This window comes from Corvus hawaiiensis, chromosome 1 (genome assembly GCF_020740725.1).
Source record: "Corvus hawaiiensis isolate bCorHaw1 chromosome 1, bCorHaw1.pri.cur, whole genome shotgun sequence".
Lineage (NCBI taxonomy): Eukaryota > Metazoa > Chordata > Aves > Passeriformes > Corvidae > Corvus > Corvus hawaiiensis.
In genome coordinates, this window is record NC_063213.1 from 74,446,173 (window position 1) to 74,467,262 (window position 21,090).

At 35.7% G+C, this 21,090-nt stretch overlaps 2 long non-coding RNA genes across 2 annotated transcripts; both read right to left on the reverse strand.

Annotated features, from left to right (window-relative positions):
• Positions 1-400: 400 nt before the first annotated feature.
• LOC125335284 lies at positions 401-3,183 on the reverse strand. The gene is made up of 2 exons (XR_007207403.1): positions 3,032-3,183; positions 401-2,475 (listed from the first exon to the last, which is right to left on the reverse strand). It is a non-coding gene; the product is annotated as an uncharacterized LOC125335284 (long non-coding RNA).
• Positions 3,184-6,160: 2,977 nt separating this feature from the next.
• Positions 6,161-19,708, reverse strand: LOC125335289. Its single transcript, XR_007207404.1, has 4 exons — positions 19,607-19,708; positions 12,099-12,241; positions 11,041-11,166; positions 6,161-6,284 (listed from the first exon to the last, which is right to left on the reverse strand). It is a non-coding gene; the product is annotated as an uncharacterized LOC125335289 (long non-coding RNA).
• Between the last annotated feature and the right edge of the window lie 1,382 nt (positions 19,709-21,090).

Here is a 21,090-nt window from a genome sequence, read left to right on the forward strand (position 1 = left end):
TAGATGTAGTTTGTATTTTATAGCTGTTCTCTGTCACCTACAATAAATTATTTCCTATCTCTACTACTGTCTTAGGATTGTTGGATGTGTTCAGATATAATTTCAATAATGTGTATCTCATGCTGGCATGTAGGAGGAAAGAGGTCTAATAATATTAGCTAAAAAACTTACATCTGGTTCTCTTTGCTAATGCTGTCTGGCATCTGTGAAGGCAAATCCAGCTGATATCCACAATGTTAATCTTATTAATTTTTTTCAAACGATATCTGAGAAGGAAATGTACATTGCAGAGTTATTGCCTTTTTTTGGTACACAAAAGCAACAATTATTTTGATCCCTGTCTGATTAGATAAAAAATTCAAAATTTCTCTGCTTTTTATTGCACAGGAAATTTTTAACATTTACAGTCACATACTGAAAATCAATTTATTGATAAGAGCACAAATAGTAAGTAAGTTCCACAAGCTTTGATTCACAAAGGATTTCTTTGATGGGAGCAGGAAGGAAACAGAAGGTGAAAAATTATCTGACACCCTTAGCACCAATATGCAAACTATAGATCCCAAGAGACTCCACTGAAATGTTGACTTAATCACCAAACCAACTATGCTCCACAAATAATCCAATTTACAGCATTGTCAGGTCTCTAAATCCAGATTCTTATTACTTCTGCCAGCTATGCTTGATGATAGCCTTAAGTCAGCTGTAAAATGGAAGGAATTTTATTGTCTTAGACTAATTTCAGTCTCCTGGTGAGATAGGTAGACCCAGTAGCTTTAAAATGTGTATCTCACAAGTATATCACAGACATGGCTCTCAACACTTCCCTATGTAGCCTGATAGTCAATCATGGACAAGAAATTTCTAAAGCAGGGTCAACGGATGGGATGTGCTGGCTTTCATCAGGTATTTGCCCTTTGAGAACATTCCTTATTTCCTTAGGGGTATGTACACAGAGTGAAATGACTTCTGCAGTGCAGCACTTGCAAAAGCTATTTCTTTGTGTAGAAGATTGCTGAAAGAACAGTAGAAAGGCATCTAATTATATTTTAAACAGTCGGTGACGTATTTTTCTGTACTCTGCTATAACCGTGCGCACTTTCATTCTTCAAATATGAAAAAAAATCACCTTGAATATGTACAGCTATTCAGGTACCCTCTATAATGGATTTTCAGTTTTATTATTAGTGAAGGTCATACAAGAGTTTTGCTTTACCCAGTTGGCTTCTCAAATATTGAAGGTTAGAATTTTCCCATCTAAGAAGTTCAAGAACAGCACACCAGGGCCAAAGAATACTCTAGTCTCATTAATTAATCAAGTCATGTCACAGCAAATCTTGTTAATCCATCCTCAGAGGAAACTCAAGTGATGTTTCAATTCTCTATGCAAGAATAGACAGAATAGCGAATAGTGATAGTGTTATACAATTACAGAAAGATGGGCAGCATTTGAAGACACCAGAAGCGAAACTATTTTTTCCCCCCAACACCAACTGAAAGAATTTTTTAGATGTTATTTTTTCAAATTAACCTATTTAAAGGATGTAGTAGGATTATATTTTCATGCTAAATATTGTAAGGTGCTAACAAAATTTGAAAATCACATTTCTATATAAAACCAGACAGATTATTTTGACATCTTTTATCTATTTGAAGTCACAACAGAAAAATGCAGGTGTTCACAGCATACTAGGAGAGCAACGATGACTGGGTATGCAACAATAGCTCTTACATTACTTTTTCTTGGCTATTACCAGCATTTACTCTATATCCCTAAAAAGAATCGAATTGCTTACTCCAACTATCAGGCTTATAGAGGTAGTTTATTTTTTTTTTTACAGGATAACCAAACATGTAAAGCCTGAGATTTACAAGCAATTCTCTTCATTTAGTTTGATTGAATATCGGCCCTTGTCTTGAGAGTTAATGAACACCCCTCCCCTAGTACCACTAGGAGTCTGAGCTGTACATGCATAACTGTTCACAGATGAAAAACCTCTCAGAAGTCAAGGGGTCATTCTGATACGTCATGTTCAACATGTTTATATAAACGACTGAGATTAGATCAGTGACTCTTACAAAAACGATGTTTGCATGTAGATTACATACGTTTCCTATATGAAAGGAAAGTAGGAATACTCCACATTTAACCTAATAGAACTTAGGTAGGGTACAGCTGATGCAGAAGTTCTCCAGCTGGATTAATTAATGGGAAAAAGTTTTACATTTTCTAGCCAAGATGGCTGTTAAGAGTTAAAAATAAAGAAATATATTTATTTTGATTTTTAGACCAAGAAAAATCATTGTAGTCTTCTTAAAATCGTTGTCCTGCTTACATCTCAAGGTCTCTGTCCAGATGTAGATGTTCTTTCCCAACTTTGCCTGAGGCTCTTCTGATAGCTCTGACAATGACATGTGAAATTACACCTCAGATGGAAGAATGATGCATCTGCAGCATGGGTCTGATCCAAAGATCTGTGAAAGCAATGGAAAAATTCCAAGTGGTGCAATCACTTGTGGATCAGATCCCTGAATTGTTAGTGATGAAGCACTGTGTAAAATGTCAGCCCTAATTAAACTATGGCAAAATTCCCACTCTGTAGGGTCAGGACTGCAACTATAATTTTTTTTTCAGTTGTCTGTACTCCATTGATTCCAGTTACTTTCTAGCTTAACACATCTAAAAAAGTGAAGCTTATTTGCAAAATTAGTCATCTTTTGTCCACTAATCCCTATGCTTCTACAAATGCTGTTATATAAAACAATTTCCTCTTTCCTTTTCATTTTAGTTACTTCTGCCTCTTCTTAAGGAACAACAGTCAATATGAATGTGTGTTCATACTTGCAATTATGTGCTCTTTCTTTAAGTTTGCATCCCTTTTTGATTTAAATTGCACTGCTATTCATGCAACTGGATTACATATTCATATTTTGAGCTCCACAATTTCAAACCACAGATTTTTAATATAATGTGAATATTTATATCACAAGCATGTGTGTACTACTTTAATCAGAGGTCAGGAAAATACACCTTGGGATTCATAACTGGTGTCTTACACCATTTCAGATGAGGGATCCTATGGGCTAGGTCTTCAGATGGTGTCTGGAGACATGGCTTCAGTGATTTCATTCAGCTCATCAAACAAGGATCTCTTTCTACCTGCCCTTATACAATTCATTATGGGCTCTGTATGGAATTAAAACATGGAGAAAAATAAAAATCAATAACTGTCAAACTGAATACATATGTAAATATTTTGATGTTTTGTGTTCAGTGAAGTAAGAAACTATTACTGCAGATATTCCCCCTTCTGATCTACACTAAGTACATTATTTACACTTAAGCACCCTACCTGCTCCTGTTTAGAATAAAATCTCTGTCATGACTAGTTAACTAGCTTACTCAGGCACTCCACTTTGACATAATTTTTTTCATCCAGTTACCTTATTCCTAAGGTAATTCCATTAACAGGTTCAGAACTTAAATGCAGAGTCCTTTCTCAGGTTCACTGACTGCCTAATCTTCCTGTTCTGGGTTATGACCCTTGCAGTCCCCACCTAAGCCTCACTCTGGAGATTTCCCACAGAAACCTTGAGAACTGGAGGCTGAAAAGGTCTGTGCTGTAGCTGTGGCTGGAACACTTTCCCATATGATCAAAAATAAGCAAACCAGGATGATCTGATTCCAGGCTGAAGAATGTTTTCCCTGTGACCACCCTCCTGGCTACGTTTTAATACCACGGGCATATTTTATTCTAACAGATAAGCATGCCACCACTCTCCAGCATCTTCTCTGTTAATTGCAGTTAAGTAAACAGGACTGAAATTACTACTAATCTTTTCATCAACAACTTTTCTCCATCAGAACATTGACAATAATCATTTTACACTGCACTTGCATGCCAGCTTCCAAAGACTTATTATAAACCTGCCCTCAGACTCAGATTTCTTCCTGACAGAAACTTGAAGGAAGCTGGGAGAGATCTACACCATTCCACCTGAATTTACAGTTGAGGAGGATGATGTTGTATGATGGATTTGCTTTTCGTCCAGTCTCCACTCTCTTCAACCAAACTCTTTTCTATCTCTTCACTTATTTCTCAAAGCTCTGTGCTCACATAAAATATACACAGAAAGTCTCTTTGTTTAAAGATTAAAATAAAAAAAACACCTGTGTGTGAGACAAAACCTTTATAGCCTGCACCATGTTATATACACTCATCTAGCTTGCCTATTTCCCAGTTGCTGTTTTCTATTCTAAAATTTTGAGGAAGGGTCCAATCTTAGTGGCCATAACACAGATTTGCACACTCATTTATCAGCAGTCACATACTGGAATGGTCTTTGAAATTCTCTCAAGTAGCACTTGTCCATGGAATTTAGTTGTACAGACACCCAGCATAGGTTTATATAGGTTTATGAAATCACGACTAAAAATGCATCCCTTTTCACTTAATGCTCTAAAGATAGACACGAGTTTCCCTACTGTACATCAGTATTATGAAGATTGCAGAATGACCATTTAAAGCATGTTATAGAACATAAAAATTTGAGGGACCATAAAGGCTTTGTAAGAAACACAAACAATCTGATGTATTTGAATGGTTTTCAGTACTTATTTTAAAAATATCTCTCATCCCTACAGGCAGCAATATTGGACGGAAATTCAGGAGGATCCGTGAACTCTATTTTTGGAAAATTGTTAGTAAGGGAATTGAAGAAATGTACATCTAATGTAGAAAAAAAGAAGAAGAGAATCCCCAAACGCTTGCTAACCAACCATCACACAGTAGTATTTTTAATCAGTAGTATCAAAAAGAAATCTAATGTTTCACAGAAATAAAAGAGAATTCATTGAGGAAATGGTAGCTCATCACAACACTCCCCAGATCTGGATTTGCTTTTCTTCCCTTGCACATAGCTGTTGCATTTCGGTACTAACTATAAACTACAAAACCAGGAAAACATAAAGAAGTTATTTCCATATCATTTACAGTCTGCTGGTTTATTGATTTTCTCTACATCCTCTACATCTCACATTTCACTTGAAGCATTTGTTTTAGATTTTAAAAGGAAAGCCTTCCAAACAAATTAACTTTGCTAAGGCTTTAACATGTCATTGGCTAGTCAGTATTATATTAATCTCTGCAATGTTAATGTTTACAAAGCAGGGGTATGGGGCCAAATCTTGATTGCCTTATTCACACAATCAGTTACACTGATTTTAATGGCACTGTTGACATTAGTAAAGCTAGCAAGACCTGGTTTCTTACAGCTTTCAGGACGCTGTTTTCCAAAAAAATTCTTGTAATTCTTCCTTGTCTATAAAAGCAGAGATTTTATAAACTGCAGTCACAATGTTTAGCTCATGCCCTTCTTTCACTGAGCCAGGCATTTTGAGAGAATTGAAAATTTCTTAATATGCACATTTTCAGTGTTAGTACTTTACTCTCAGTATTCTAGAAAAACAGCAGGCATTTTTCTTGTCTGAGCAAGCTTACATCTCAAGAATCATATGCTTTTAATCTGATTTTACTTTTGCATGTGCCAAATTAGTAATTTCATCAACAGTTGTGTTGCCTTTTCCTGGTCTTAAAATTAATAGCCAGACAGGGCTAAGTGGAAAAGGGGTTTTTACTTTGGGGTTTAAGGATCTTCAAGGTGCACCACTTCATCCAGGTGGAATGCACTGAAATGCAAACCGAAATGCACCCACACAATAGATGGTGTATACAATTTATAGGCCTTGAAAATTAGCATATCTATCAAAGATTCCCCAATGTGAGTCTCCAATGAACCCCCCCATCCTGAGGAATCCCCCCCGGATAGGCCTATCTTAGTTTACAGGATGTGTTCTAGGGAAGACCTTGGTTTCTCAGGATAGCGTAGGGCTTTCCAGCCTCCAACTGCAAGGTCTCCAGGATTTGGTTTGGTCTCAGGGTTTAATGGAATATTGGGTCTAAGCTAAGTTATCAGACTTAAGAATTAAAAGTATGCAGGCTAAAAGCACATAATACATAAAATCTATATAAAAGGGTATATAAAAGGTATATAAAAAAAAAGGCAAAAAATCATCATGGCATCAGTTACACAGGAGACCACTGTCAGGTATACATGCTGAAAATCACAAAGTGTTTTCCATTTGGTGACTTGCCTTGCAGGCTTGCTGTGTTCATCCATCCTGGTGCTGTGCAGTGAAGTACATACATACACAACTTGGGATTTAACTTAATGTTCACCCTTTACTCCATAGCAGCATGCAGAACTAACTACTCTGAGAGAGCCTGAAATAGAAGAGAGCAGGAAAAAATTAGTGGGATGAAGGAAGAATTGTCTGCTTACCATGTCTGTGCATCAGAATGTGTTGTCCACTGCAGAAACCAGAGACTCAGCTCTGTCTCCTCTGTTCCTATCTTTGCCTGATATGGTGATAAAAAGAGAATGTCATGACACAAACTATGTATGTGTGAAAAAATTATTTGTTATGCTTCCAGTTTCTAATGCCACAACGAAACAGCAGCTTCAGTTCTGATTTCTAAACCTCTAACCCATAAGTGTGCATCAAATGGCAACATTGATGACTCTGCTCTAAGGCAGAATTAGATCCTTCTTCTTGTGAAATGCAGTGACTAGGTACACCCATGTGTCCTATGGCAGGATTTTCAAAAAAAACAAAACTACATTTTTTTTTCTTGGCTTGAGTGCTAGTTGCCTTTTGTACTTTATATGATTGCACCTGGTTTTCTCTCTGCTTAAAAGGAAATTTGGTATTTTTTAAAATAAAAGCGACATTATTTTAAATTTTTTTTTTGGCAAGTACAACTAGAATAAAAATAACCCTGTAACAATATTAGAAGTATTATTGTGAAGAAAATGTAACAAATGCACTCAAAAAGACATTTGTGCAGTTTGTAATAAATATGAGACCAAAAGTAATTACATTAGATACACAGTGAAATATTTTAGAACAATATTTTTAGCATTTATCACCTACATTGATATTATAATACTATTACTTCTACATTGTACACAAAGAAAAGTCAGAATATGTGCTTACATTCTTCTTTAGATGCCCATATATATTGTAGAAAAATGGTTTCTCAAAACTACTTTTAAAGTTTAGAATAAAGGAGAAATGTCACAAGGAAACTTTCCCAGATGCCAGTACTCATTGCAGCAAGACTTGCTGAACTTAATTACCTTAAATTCAGTGCTGGTTTGCTGAAAGATGTGTTGTATCGGAGCACAGTTAATTAGCACAGAAAAGCTCAAGGGTCTTCACACCAATTTATATCACACTGGTAATGAAAAACACAGGGATAAAAGACTTCTTGGGTCACTGTCTACACTCCTGTGCAATCACAGACAATTAAATCATATATTCTTAACCTAAACTGCAGTGAGTACCTCCTTTCAATTTCTTGGTGAGTCACTGTTATTTTCTCTTCAGATACTATTTTCCAGGTGTATTTGCACCCTTTAAATCTTCTGTGGGGTCTCTACATTCACTGAGTAACTTCAGTCATGGCCTGTTTATATACATTTTCTTTTAAGTCAGTGCTGCCCTTTAAGCTTCAAAAGCTCTTTTCTTTCTAGTGCTTTTCCCTCAGTGCAGAGAAATAAATCATATCCACTCTCAGTTTTTGGTTTTCTATGGTAAACAAGCAAGGTTCTTTTAAATCTGTCCCAAGAGATGGGCTTTCCATTCTCTTCTTATTTTAGTGGACAGTTTCTTCATCAATTCTAGTCTGAAATTGTTATCTCTTGAAGGGAGGTGGGCAGAATTTTGAACAAACTTCCAGAGATCTGATCAGTGCTTTGTATAATAGATTCAAAACTCACCTTTCTCTGTAGAAACACCTCTCCAAAATACATAAGAACTGTATTCACCATTACGATGTCATATCACAAGGATAACTGGAAAACATTCAAAAATTGACTACCGAGCATTGCAGTTTCCTCTATCCTTCATTTCAACCCTGTAAAGTGCTATGGTATAACAGATGTTCTTCTCATTAGTCCCTAAATGGATGACTGTACTTTGAATTATTACATTTTTCCCATTTTTATTACTTCATTTCTCAAAGTTCTATACCTCATTGCAATATTCCAGGCAATGGTTTTCAGGTTGTGCCATGTGCAAATTTTGTTAGCATAAATCTACCTTATTTTTAGTCTGAGAGTACTATCCCTGGCTTCTGTGAGGTTTTAGTATTTTAATTCTCTACTATATACATGTTTTCATGTGCTATTTCTCTCTTTGCAGAATAATTTACTCTGTTTCAACTTAAGCACATTAATTGCACTTTAATTTTTCCACGTAAGTATTTTTACCTATTGGTCTTCTTTTTTGCTCCTCTGTTCATCATAACTTACACAACTGAAGAAAACGTTTAATTTAGTTTTGAGTAATAAAACTGTTTCCTTGACTGCATTTTCACTGCAAGGTGGCCTTTTTCTCCTTCTCCTGAGTTTACTGTAATTTTATAAATAACCTTTTCATATTTCTTTAACTTTCCTTGGAGAAGGTAACCAAACATAACTGCATTATCTCTGACTTTAAAAACTAACAGATGAGATCAGCAGCTTGATGAGGGTCACTACATGCATCTATTTATGCTATAACAGTTCTGAAGACTCAATTAACCCTTGAGTTCACAGCAGTGCAGATCCTTCAAGAAGGAAACTCTGCAACCCCACTAAAACAAGGACAGAAAGGGTCTGCGACACAAGGAACTGGTGATCAAAATGGTAATTATCTAGGTAAACATGCTATCATAATTTCATGGCCTGTTGTGATGATAAGCTGTAAACAGGTCCCCTTTGAAGCCAAAAGCATCAGAAGATGGAACTCCTAATTGAGATTTGCCAAGGGTTTTGCAGGTTTTTTCATGCCAAGCAAAGAAACTAGAGCTGTCTCTCTCCTTTAAAAGGTTTGCTTAAGATCACCTGGGACCACTTATTTTTTGAAAATTGTTGGTGTTAGCAGCAGGAAATGAAGGCGAAAAACTGCAGTGAGCAGAAGTACATGCACGTGCAGCCAGGCACTGCGCTCATGCCAAGGTTCAAGGAGCCAGCCAGGATCAGACTACAATGCAGCCTCACTCAAACACAGGAGTTTTGATCAAAACACGTACACAACAGTGCAAATCACACAACTCAGCAAGGATCACAGTGCTGTACACCAGTATCTGACTGTGACAGACATCACTTATATGGGCTTCAATTTGTCTGGAACTGAAAGATTAGGTTTGGGAAACTTTGAAGCTTCCCTTGACTTAAAGAGATCTATCCTGTTTATTAGGCAATAGGAATGCATTTTACAATTTCTGGAAAATGCGCATGCATTTGCACATGTCCTTCCTAATATGTTTTCCACCTCAGCTGATAGTTTGCTTCTTTACAGATGAGACCATTGCTCCATGTGTGAGTCTAGCATATTTTTTCCAGAGATTAGTTTCTACCTTCTTCAAAAGCTATGGAACATAACCAGGTTCTCTGGACCTGTCAATAATGAAGGTTTATTCAGGAATGTGGACTGTCTAACACAGGGAATTTGCTTTACTAACAGTGAGATCCCTACTGCAGCTCAGGGTTAAAACTCATCTACCATGTTGAGAACTGAGTTTTCCACTCAATTTATATCAAAGTGTATATGGTATTGATCTTGCCCAAATGGTTTATCCTGCCTCTGTATTCTGGAAATTAATACTGTTTCTTTCCTCCTGCCCCCAAATTAAGCCTTCAAAATAACCTCTCCTTCCATTCCACTTTCTCCTTCCCTAACACTTTTGGGGGCATCAAGAGGAAAGGCTGCAATTTATAACTGGCATTCAGCCAGAGTGCTTTGGCAAACAGCCCTGCTAGAGAGCTACACAGTCCAGAGATGTTTCAGCATGGGCTGGATTCCAGTGTGATGGTGACTCAGAACCAGTGAGCATGTGTTCATGCTCTTCAGCCTCATGATAGGTAGGATGAGGCATGGGAGACAGGAGAAAGGGCTTTAGTGAGAAATCCTGCTGTCATGGGTAGTCCTCCTTTGGAGATTAAACAAATTTCCATCAGGTAGAGTGGATTCCAGCATGACTCTGCACTGCCTCTTTCCACATCTTCTAGAGGACACCTGCCAGGCCACTGACTGCAGCATGGCTTCAGTAGTCACAGAAATCACAGTCTGGCAAACCCTCACAGCACCCTTCAGATCCCCTCCTAGCTTGGCCTTGGTCCCTGGCCCCATTACTTTTTTTATTTTTGTGAAGAACACTGCCATATCCTGCACATCACCAAGATATCAAAAGACACCAGTTCCCATTTTACATGCTGTTTCTTTCATATTCTTTATTTCAAGCACTGATTTGTTCTCCATGTATCAGTAGTAATTTTTACTCATCTTGGCAATGACTATTTCAGCTTGAAAATGTGGTCTTGAAAAGAGCAGTGTGATACTCTGATTTAAGGGACCTGTCAGCAACATTAGCATTACAAGTTTACATGAGTAATATGAACATCATCTTCTTTAAAGAACTATATCTCTACTGCTTTCCACTGGAAAGTCTACACATTAAAGGAAAAGAATGTGTCAGAACAAATAGAGAACCTTTTTGGAGATTTATTGCATGTGTTAGTGGAATATCTCAATTCAATAAATAGACATTAACATTGATTTGTTATATCCAGCATGTTAGAAATTGGAATGAGGATTAAAAATATAAATAAGACAACAAATAATTTAATTATTGGAATTTTTACAGCTACTTTCTTCACTTCCTGAAGTCTTGTGTCACTTTCCTTTACCAGAAGCAATATATATAGGTTGCACATATTCAGTATCAATTGTGTTATTCAAATGAAACTGACCCAAAGGCTAAAAAGAGGAACATCACCTTTTCTCCTGATCAGGGAGAGAAAATGGGCAATTTAGCTTGTTATTAAATGCCAGTATTTGGGGTTTTTGGCTTTTTTTCTGAGTACAAAAATCTTGTAACATATAAAAACACTCAAATATAGGCTGAAATACCTACTCCGCTGAAGCAATCATACCATAGCTATTGTTTCCACATCTTCTCTCTCTATTATTGCCATTCTTTTTGGCTCACACTGTTGTCTGTCTTTCTCTGGTTTCTTCATTAATTCTCTCCTTCCCCTGCTTATCTTTGAGGCTAGAGCCTGGAGGCAGAGGAGAAATTGGTCAGACTGGGAATACCATGACCTTGTACTTGCAGCTCGTTGTGCCAAAGGCGTTGAGCTCTTTGTAGAGACTTCATTCACTTGCATACCATTTCTTTTGTTACTCATCTATTGTTCCAGTACCCCATTTTCAAGCTGTGCAAGAACAAATCCTCTGCTTGCCCCTTCCTTACTATCCCACCTCTTTGTCGATTTACTCCTTCCACTGTGAGCAGCCTTAGAAGACTGATATACACCCAAAAGCCTGTTCTGATGAATACTGATTTAACATTCCCTTTTTTTTCCAGAAAAGTCTAATTACATCCATGTTCTCTGTTTTCTGAGAAAGGTGCATGCAAAGCTTTGCAATATATAACACATGACAGGTTAATAAGGCAGCTCTTAAATTCTTGAAAATAGCATATAAAAAAGCCCCCATAGAAAACAAACTGAATGAATGCTTTCAATATTCAGGAAGACTTCTCAGTTCAGCACTAAACTTTATCTATTTTTTACAGGTGATCACAGTCTTTTCTTTGGAGTTCCACAGCACAGAAGCAATGACTGTGGGTGAGACAACAGTTAATATACTGCACAGCTTGTGACTTAGGTCATTTCAAAATGAAGGCAAAATTAGAGAGGCAGTTCTTTTGACATCTGTAGCACTGAAATCATCCAAAGAAGACAGCATATTCTCTTTTTTTATTTCTCCTATTCAAACAACCTCTAAACTTCTGCAAATATAGCAGAAGCAAGGCTTTCTTATAAAGATAAAACCAGTTTCCCTCCTGAGCTTTTATCCAGCAGCTTTTATTTTTTTTTTTTCGAATTTACTGGAAGAACCAGCATATGATTGAAATGGGAGGAATGGGTGAAAACTGCAATACCTTTTCCTATGAATATAAGAGTTATCAGATGGAGACTGTACTCACATCAGTCTTTTGCAGTGAGAAGAAATAAGCAGAAGCTTTCTTCTGTGCACAAAATTCAGGATGAAAAGAGGTACTTTGTTACACCATCACTCTTCTTCCCATATACTCCATATCTTTAAGAGGGTTTGCGGCAGATGTCTACACTGCTTGAAAAACAAGGGTCATTTTTAGTGTAATTTAGAGATACTTGGACTTTTTTCTTTTAATCTTTTACAAACAGGAGTTAGATCAGTAATTTTTAAAAAGCAAAAATATAGGAATAATTCAGTTTAAGCGTATTCTGGGACAATGCACTGAGAAAACCTTGGTCCCCACCCTGCCCTGCCCATTCCTCCTAAACTCCATGGAAGTCAACTCTCAGATTAGGTGTAATTTAATTATAGTAAACTGATTCTCATATCACAGTCTTTCAAACTCAATACTTTCTTGTTTTGTAGCAAAGTCTTTTACATGGTAAAATTACATTAAATTTCATAACAAAATCCTTACTTCTGTTTCTGACAACTTTCTTAGAGAAATGGAAACAGCTGGCTTTCTTTATGGTTTTGGCTTCTTTCCTTTACCTGTTATTTCATTCCGGCATTGTGCAACTCTGTGCCAAGGAAGAAATCTATTCTGTACGTTCCCAAATGCTGTTCCCTTCAGCTTTCTTGTGCACTCAGAATGTGGAGTACAGCCCACGATAATATCACAGATTTGCAGCTGTGTGTAGTTTCCTCTTCTTTAAGGTGTGACTGACCCATGCTAGGACTTCATGTAGGAGTGCCATGCTAATCCAGGCATTCAAACAACTAGAGACAGTGTTGTTTACATCTATGGTCTTTCAGAGAGATTTCAATCCACAGAACAGCATACTTTTTCGTGCCAATTTGAACTTATTTCTCAGTTAAGAATTCTCACTTAAGGGATAAAATTCAACATCAATTGCATTTTCTCAAATAAATTACCAAATATGTAACAAAAAACCCAAATAAAATACTATAGCCTTTTGTAACCCACACACTCACTTTTTTTCTTGACAAATGATTTACCACACTCTTCCCTATCTCCCAGGAAAAGTTAGGATTTTCTAGCCAGCTAAATGCATAAAATGTTCACAGTTTCACATTTATGGATGACTTGACTTTGTATATCAATTATATCCCAGCCAATGACAAATGACCTGGTTTAGACCTCAAAATTTTATCCTCAAAACAAGTCATAATGCATTATGTATTTTGTATAATAACCACTGAAACAAGTCTCATGAATGTTCCTTACTTCAATAAGAAATCTTTTAGATTTTTTTTCTGGATCCTTCCTAAATTTTTCAGAGGAGCTGGAAACAATATATACAGCTATTACCATCTGGACACCTTATACATAATCCATCAACACATGATTTTAGAAGGGCTGTTTCTAAGTAATTACATTGTTTCTGCCAATGGGAAAAAGAAACAAGAAAAAAATCATTTTTAAACAACATAAAGACTGTACCAGAGAATAATTTATCATCAGAGTAAATCACCATAAAATATCGAAAGAAATTTCATTTAACAGTGACTTGAATGTAAGGGAATCAAGGTTCAGTCTCAATATTTTCCAGTGTCTTTTGTACAAACCTCAGAGATGATCTGGCTATTTTGACCTTCCCCTTTCACTTCAGTATTTTGAGAATGAACACCTCAAGGATTCTGAGGTACTCAGATACCATACAGAGAATGAAATGTAAGAGCATTGAGAAAGTATTCTTTAAAGGACAAAAAATAAGAACAGCAAATCACTACAATGCAATTATTCCTCAGTAATGCAAATTTTTTCTCAACCCAGAATTATTTGAGCAAGGAATTTCAAAAGCAGAAGGGGTATCTGAGAAATAAATGTAAACTGGGCAACAAAACAGACTGCTTTTGAAAACCTGCTCCTTGTCCTGCAGTTTGGACTCAGTGTCTGAGTGCAGATGTTTCTGGACTCAAACTGTCATTCTTGAGTAGTGTCAGTGGGCTAAAAAGTCAGTGAAACCTCCTGTTAAAAGGCGGATTTTCCATACCTTTCTCCACCTTTACTCTGCAAATTAAGCATTATTTGTCACTAAAAACTATCTGCCGACCACATATTTATGATTACTATTAGGACTGGCTTACTTCTGTACTATTCATATATGAAATCCATATATAGCATATAGCATTGATATCCAAACTCCAGATATTAGATTGCATAATAAAAATGTTCTTATTATATAAATATAAAAGTACATATAACTTTCTTACCAATTGTTTAAAAACAACTTCAGTGTTAGAATTCTAGTATCAGTTTGGAGCAGATGTCACCATCTGGCTGCCTTCACAAGTATCTCTGTGAGACCATTTAAGTCTCCTGACTGGCTTCTACACAAAAAGTAATTAGACTGAAGCACAAGGGATAGGATACAACTGTGTTAAAATTAAGGTGTTTTCCTTCATTAAACTGAGAAAAGATGATAAAAAAGGATGAACAAATGAGCAGACAATTTCAATTTGAGGAAAGCTTAGTTTTCTTCCTCTTCTTCACTAAATAGCAAAAAGTATTGGAGATTTTTTTCCTTTGGCAAGTATCTATATTTTTCCCTTCTTTTTTAATTTTTTTTTTTTTTTAATGCAGTATTAACAACTTTCATTCAATCCTTTAATTCTTTCTCTATTATATTGTCAGTTGACGTTATACCCCTTTCTATTTATTTATTTATTTATTTGGTAGCATTTCCTAGGATATAGGTCATCATATTTTCCATTTTCTTGATTATTTGGAGTGTGCTGCTACGTGATAAGTATCGAAAAATGGCAAAATATTCGGGCAAAGTAATCTAAGGATTAAGCTGACTCAAAAAACCCTAAATCTAGAAACAAAATTAAAAAATAACAGCTACAATTTTGAGTGTGTTTGTCTTGAAGAGCCAAAGGTCTCTTCAGTTTTTCAATGAAGAAGGAAAAGTGCAATTTGTGAAAGAAACTAATGAAAATCTATGGGCATAGATAACACCACTATAACCATGTATTCCATGTAAAGGTTCTCCACTGGATTTTATAGCCTATATCTATAAGAGTACAGTACGTAGGTACAGACAAAATTGCATACAGACATACCTAGAGAGACACTCAGATACACACAAAAATGTTTATTTTCCTTAATATGTGTTTTGGTTTTTTAATAAGAAGGTCTGAGTCGCCTTACTGCTCCTTAAAATCCATTAGAGTAAGTAAGTATCAGCAACTGTCTTGGTTCATTTCTTTCTCAGTAATATGTTTCATTATTTACCTAACCTTCCTCTAGAAAACAAGCTATGAATTTTCACAGTATCTTGCTCAAGGGTCTGGTAGTTTAAATTATGCAAGATGGATTTTTTGACTCGTGCATTCCACAGAACAGGTCTATCACCTGTGATGGTGTTTCTGTGTTTCTTTACTTATTTATGTATTTTCTGATTGGTACTCAGATAAAATCTTCTCAATTTTTTCTTCACTTTAGTAGAAATGGAGGTGTAATGCATTTCTAACTTCTTGTCTTTTGTTTTTAATTCTTGGAAGCATTCAACTCAGTTCTATAAAATTGCAGTGTTTTGCAGTTAATAATGTTAAACTGAAACTAGAAAAGACATTAATCATAAACTTCTGTAACTTTCTTCAAAGATAGGATCAATAAAGTTTTTTATTCTGATGAATACTGAATGCTTGGAAAAAAGATTTTGTGAAGGTCCCCAAACCAAATGCTTTTTTGCCTTTCACCTTCATTCCAAGCTTGGAGCAGTCTGTGCAAGTCACCTATACCATGCTGGTTACACTAATAAAGAAGCAGAAGGTAACAGTATTTTCTGGCATCCACTACAAATCTCTCTCAGGCTATCCAATCTGACAAGCATACTCCTTAAGTTAATACTGCAGTACACAAGGATGTCAGTTATGAAATTTTTATCTTTTTCTATTAAATATCTTATCACAATTTGTTGGCAAATCATACTATGTTTTTAAGTCAATGTCAAATCTTCTCCACACATCTTAGCAGACAATTCACCTCTCATTATCTATCAAATACTGTTAGTCAGTGAGAACTGATTCAGTTACAAATTACCAATATTTGGTAATGCTAGGAAAACATTTCTTTCCCGTATCCAAATAGATACAAATGTAGGGATATATATTAATTAAATTTCCAATGCTGAAAGGTGCATCCAACAATGTATATCACATCAATTCCATTACCAAGTGTGGAAAACTGCAGTACAGCTGATGCATAATTGTATATGTGCAGATTTACAGGACCAATGACTCACAGATACTGTAAAATAAATACTTTTCAGTATGTGTTCATTATGTGTGAATGTGACATATTTGAACACATTGCAGCCGTATTTTTTCCTGGCTTCTTGTTGCAGTAGCTCTAATTTTGAGTAAGAATGCTGGAGAAGAAAATAGACTGCTTTTTAAAATTCTATTTTAACTTAACCCAGTTAAGCAGCGTTTCATAATATTCTATTGATGTTCAGGACTTTGATCACTGATCTGAGCACAATCAACAGTCACAAAGTCAAAGCCAGAAGACAGGGATAGTAGAAAGAAATAGTTAACAGAATTGTTGCAGAAACATTAGTAAATAAATAGTTTAGGACAGAATATTAATGAAGTTTAGATGGTTGTGTCAAAAGAATTGTACACCACCGGAGAAACACAGCCAATGTGCTGAAGGCAGTGTAAACACTAATTCACAGCAAACAAGAAGATGATAAACTTATCACAGTCACTTGCACTGCTAATAACCATATGCCAATGATTATCATGCTTATCTGGTCCAGATTTGATTACAGTTAACTGGCAAATAGTTATTGAATTAGAATTAAAAGTACAGGTGGAAAACAAGGCTGAAGATTCTGTTACTAGGAAAACAAAGAAAGCCTACATTTTTTAGCTATAAGGACAATAGAAGAAACAATAATTTTAAAAAGTATTGTCAACTCCTTTTTTTGTTTGTTTTTAAGACATTTAATAATGACTGTTAATAGAACAGAGCTGATGCCACTAGTATGACAAAAATAAGGAGAATCTGCCAGTTAAGTTTATGGCTAGAGATGAACCAGCACATTTAACATGAGATAATGGTGCTGGCAACACATAAACCATGCAAACTGTCTCTGGGACATTATCCTGCTGTGGTATAAGATGTCTACAGTGCTAACCATTATATCTGAATTTCAGTAGTGCCAGTCACATTTTTCATTTTTAACACTTCCAAGAAACTATGCAGTTTTGCCCTATTCATCTGTGATCAAAATATGATATTATTAAGACTTAAACCCAAAGAATTACAAAATTTAATATTATGTTATAATTACTCTGGGTTACATTAATTTTCAAACATCTAGACTTAGAATATCTTGCTCAGTTTGGGTTATTATATTTTAATCAACAGTGTATGCTTTTGAAATAAGAGACTTCTGTCAGTGATAATAGTGTTATTTTCAGCTTCTTGAAACACAAACAGTATTACTGATTTATTTCAATCATTTCCCATAATCCTCAAAGCAGTGGAAGTAGATGAACTCATTATTTTTGTGATCACAATCAATACTAGGAGTAAATCTATCCCCCTCTGAAAGAAACAAGGTTTCTCTTGTTTGGAGATGAAGACATTTTAAAATTGGATCAATTTTTTCTTACTGCCTCAATTTGTTCCTATTATTCTTCTTTCTAATATCAGCTACTGAAACTAGTCTCAGAAAAGACATCTTCCACATTAATTTACAACAATAAAAACAGCCAAGCAATATATATTAAACAGTATGGTCAGAATGAACTACATACTCTGTTGTGCTATGAGAGACACAATGGCAAAAAGTGGTATTAGTTGTCCATAAGTTGTAATTTCAACATATGCTTATTATCCATTTTTTTTTTCTTTGACAAGAAAGCAGTTTTGTCTGGTTGGTAACTGTAAACTGTCCATATAATTTATTAGCTAAATGATTTTGTCTGTATGTTAATCTCACAAACATAATAAAACCTACTATATTTTATAAATGCACATTCAGAAGAATAAATTTATTTATTTTTTCTACACTTTTCATTTGCTTGTTCTTAGTTTTTTTCCTTACAAATCTAACTGCTTGTGTTCTATACTGGTTACCCCAGCATTCCCTGAGCCTACTGAATTCTTAACATGGAAGTAGAGTTGAAAGTGAATTATGAGGTTCCAAGAGCCACTAACTAAACACATTTTACTTGTTAATTTATGCTTAAACAATTTGCATACCAAAAATATGAATGGGAAAATTTTATTCTGACCATATTGAATGATCCCAGTCCTTTATTAACCTGATAAATTTTATGTAGTCACTAGAGCTAGCACTATTACTTTAAGAGACAATCCAGAAGTTTAGTACAATTATATATATTTTATACATATGATTTTAAACTATATTGGTGCATACGTCTTACTCAGGATAACTAATACTTTCAGAACACAGGGTTTTTAGGAAAAAAACAGCCCAATTTTGAATTACAGACAATATTCTCCCTTTATCTTCTTCATTTTGAACAGCTACCAAACCTTGCATATGACACATAAGGTTGAAAAAACCCAAAAATTTTTAGTTCCCAACCTGTGAAATCCAAACTACTTGAAGGTGAGTATCACCAAAATAGAAATAATTTTTTTTGTTAACACATAACAATAACCCTCCATCATTTTTTGCCATGTGTACACTTCTTGCAATTCTAACTACATTAGAACTTTTTTCAGGACATGAATATGGTCTTAGTTTAATAGTAAACATCTTTAATCAATATAATTATATGTGAAATAGTTCCAGCTATAATTAATGCTTGCTGAACATTCTACAATATGTAATACAAGACAGCACTTAAGTCAACATATGAGGGCATTCAGCAACACACTCATAGGCAAACATCCACAAAGTTCTCTACTAATCTGTATTTAAGATTCAACTTCTTATTCAGGGTTAAATAAATTCTGAACTGGGAAGATGATATTCAAATCTTTTTTATCAGGCCCACAGCTGACACACATGTATTTGAAATAAACTTGTACTTCGTCAGCATCTCTTACAAAACTTAATGGCTTCATTGGGTCCACTACTGAACCAGGATATGTTCATCATATAAGGCAGCCAGGCTGACCTTGCAGTAAAGCTACTTTATGGAACAAAACTGAAGTAAAATCTGGAAACACTTTATGATAAAGAAGGACTGGAATTCAAAAAGCAAAAAGCTAACGCATCCCATCAGTACCTTGGCATTTTAGCACAGATATTGTGAGTAAATCCATCCCAAGTGACTGACAACTGCCCTCCTGAAAGTTTAATCTGGCATGCAAAATATATATTCCCAACCCATCAAACAGCATTCTCAATGAACTGCCAATCTTTTGATGATTTTCCTATTCCTTTCTTTTTGTTATGTTTCTGAGCTGCTTGATATACTTTTGTATTAAGGGCAAAAAAGACTAATATAATGTTTAGTCCCAGGCAAGAGAACACTTACATTATCCAAAGCCTGTTGAAGATGTCAGCAGAAATGGTCCCATTCCTTTCAACACATGCTGAATCCATCTTTCTTGAAAATTCCTCTATTTTTCATTTATGGTAGGTACTAAGAGGAAATAATTACCAGATCAAACCAGAAGGAATGATACATTATCTTCCTGTCATGAAGGGAGTAAAAAACCATCAGTTACTTCACCACAGTTCTCTGGCTACTACAGAATGCCAGAGAGCACACAGCAATACACGAAGATCAAATTTCTGCTCTTACACCAGACTATCTAAAGCACTTCATGATTTACCTGTCTTATGGTTGTTATTATGAAAAATCCCAAGGCAACTGAAAACTTGTCAGTTTTCAGCTGTGATAGCTTTTGCCACTACCCTGATACCCCTCCTCTAAAGCAATGAGGGGTCTCAGCTAATGATGTACTTCTGAAAGATAATACACCAGTGGGCAGGCCAGTCTTCTGCTAAGCCACAGAGAGGTATGACTGAAGTGTAGAAAGCCTACATGGGAAATAAATGTTTATCATAGAAGAAAAGCAAAATCATTTACTAAGTAACAAAGCTGGTGAAATCTTTTCCCACAATATTTCATAGTTGCTTTTTTGGATAACACATCAGTAGCCGACACACATCTTGATCACTAATTTGTTTCTTTAAAAAAAGGACCTTATTGGTCTGTGTACAATCACTGTACATGTTGTTTAAGTTGTTGGATTGTGTACCTATTCCTTTCACTTAAACAAATGGCTCTGTTGCTTTGATACCTCCTGTTCGTTGCTCCTGACTTCTGCTTCGCAGTCTTAGAGCTGATAACAAGCAATTCATCATCTCTGCCAGTAGAAGAGCTCTAGTCATTATGACTTTTTGACTCCTGTGTGAGGGTCTGAGCCAGGATAGCTTTGTTGCATTGCCAGAGTTCCCATACAAGACTAATCTAATGTGAAGGACCTCAGATTTTGCTATGTGGTACTTGCTTCCTATCATTTTCCTGTGATTTCATGCATTTAAATAAACCATTCATATTTAGTGACAGAAATGCACTGATGATCCTGGTCCTTGCTGATATGCAAGCTGAGCCATGCCAATTCATGCCGGCTGAGATAGTGCCTCACAATTTAGAAGTTCTCAAACATGTTGTGCAAAGTTTGCTTGCCTTTGATTTATGGAGATCATACTCCATTCTAACAACAGCCTCCCTGTCTAAATCCTGAGCTGTCAAGACTGTATTACTGCAAGATGTACTTATGGTAATTTTTGTTTTAATGTAAGTTTACAGAATGCCAACACAAAATCTTACAATAGTTTAGGGTGGAAGGGGCCTCGGAGTTCAGGTTCTAAAGCCCCTGCCACGGAAAAGGAAAACTAGACCCACTTGTCTAAATCCCAATCCAACCTGGCCTTGAACACTTCCAGGGATGCAGAATCCAAAGCCTGGGCAACCTGTTCCAGTGACTCATCACCCTCAAGGTGAAAACC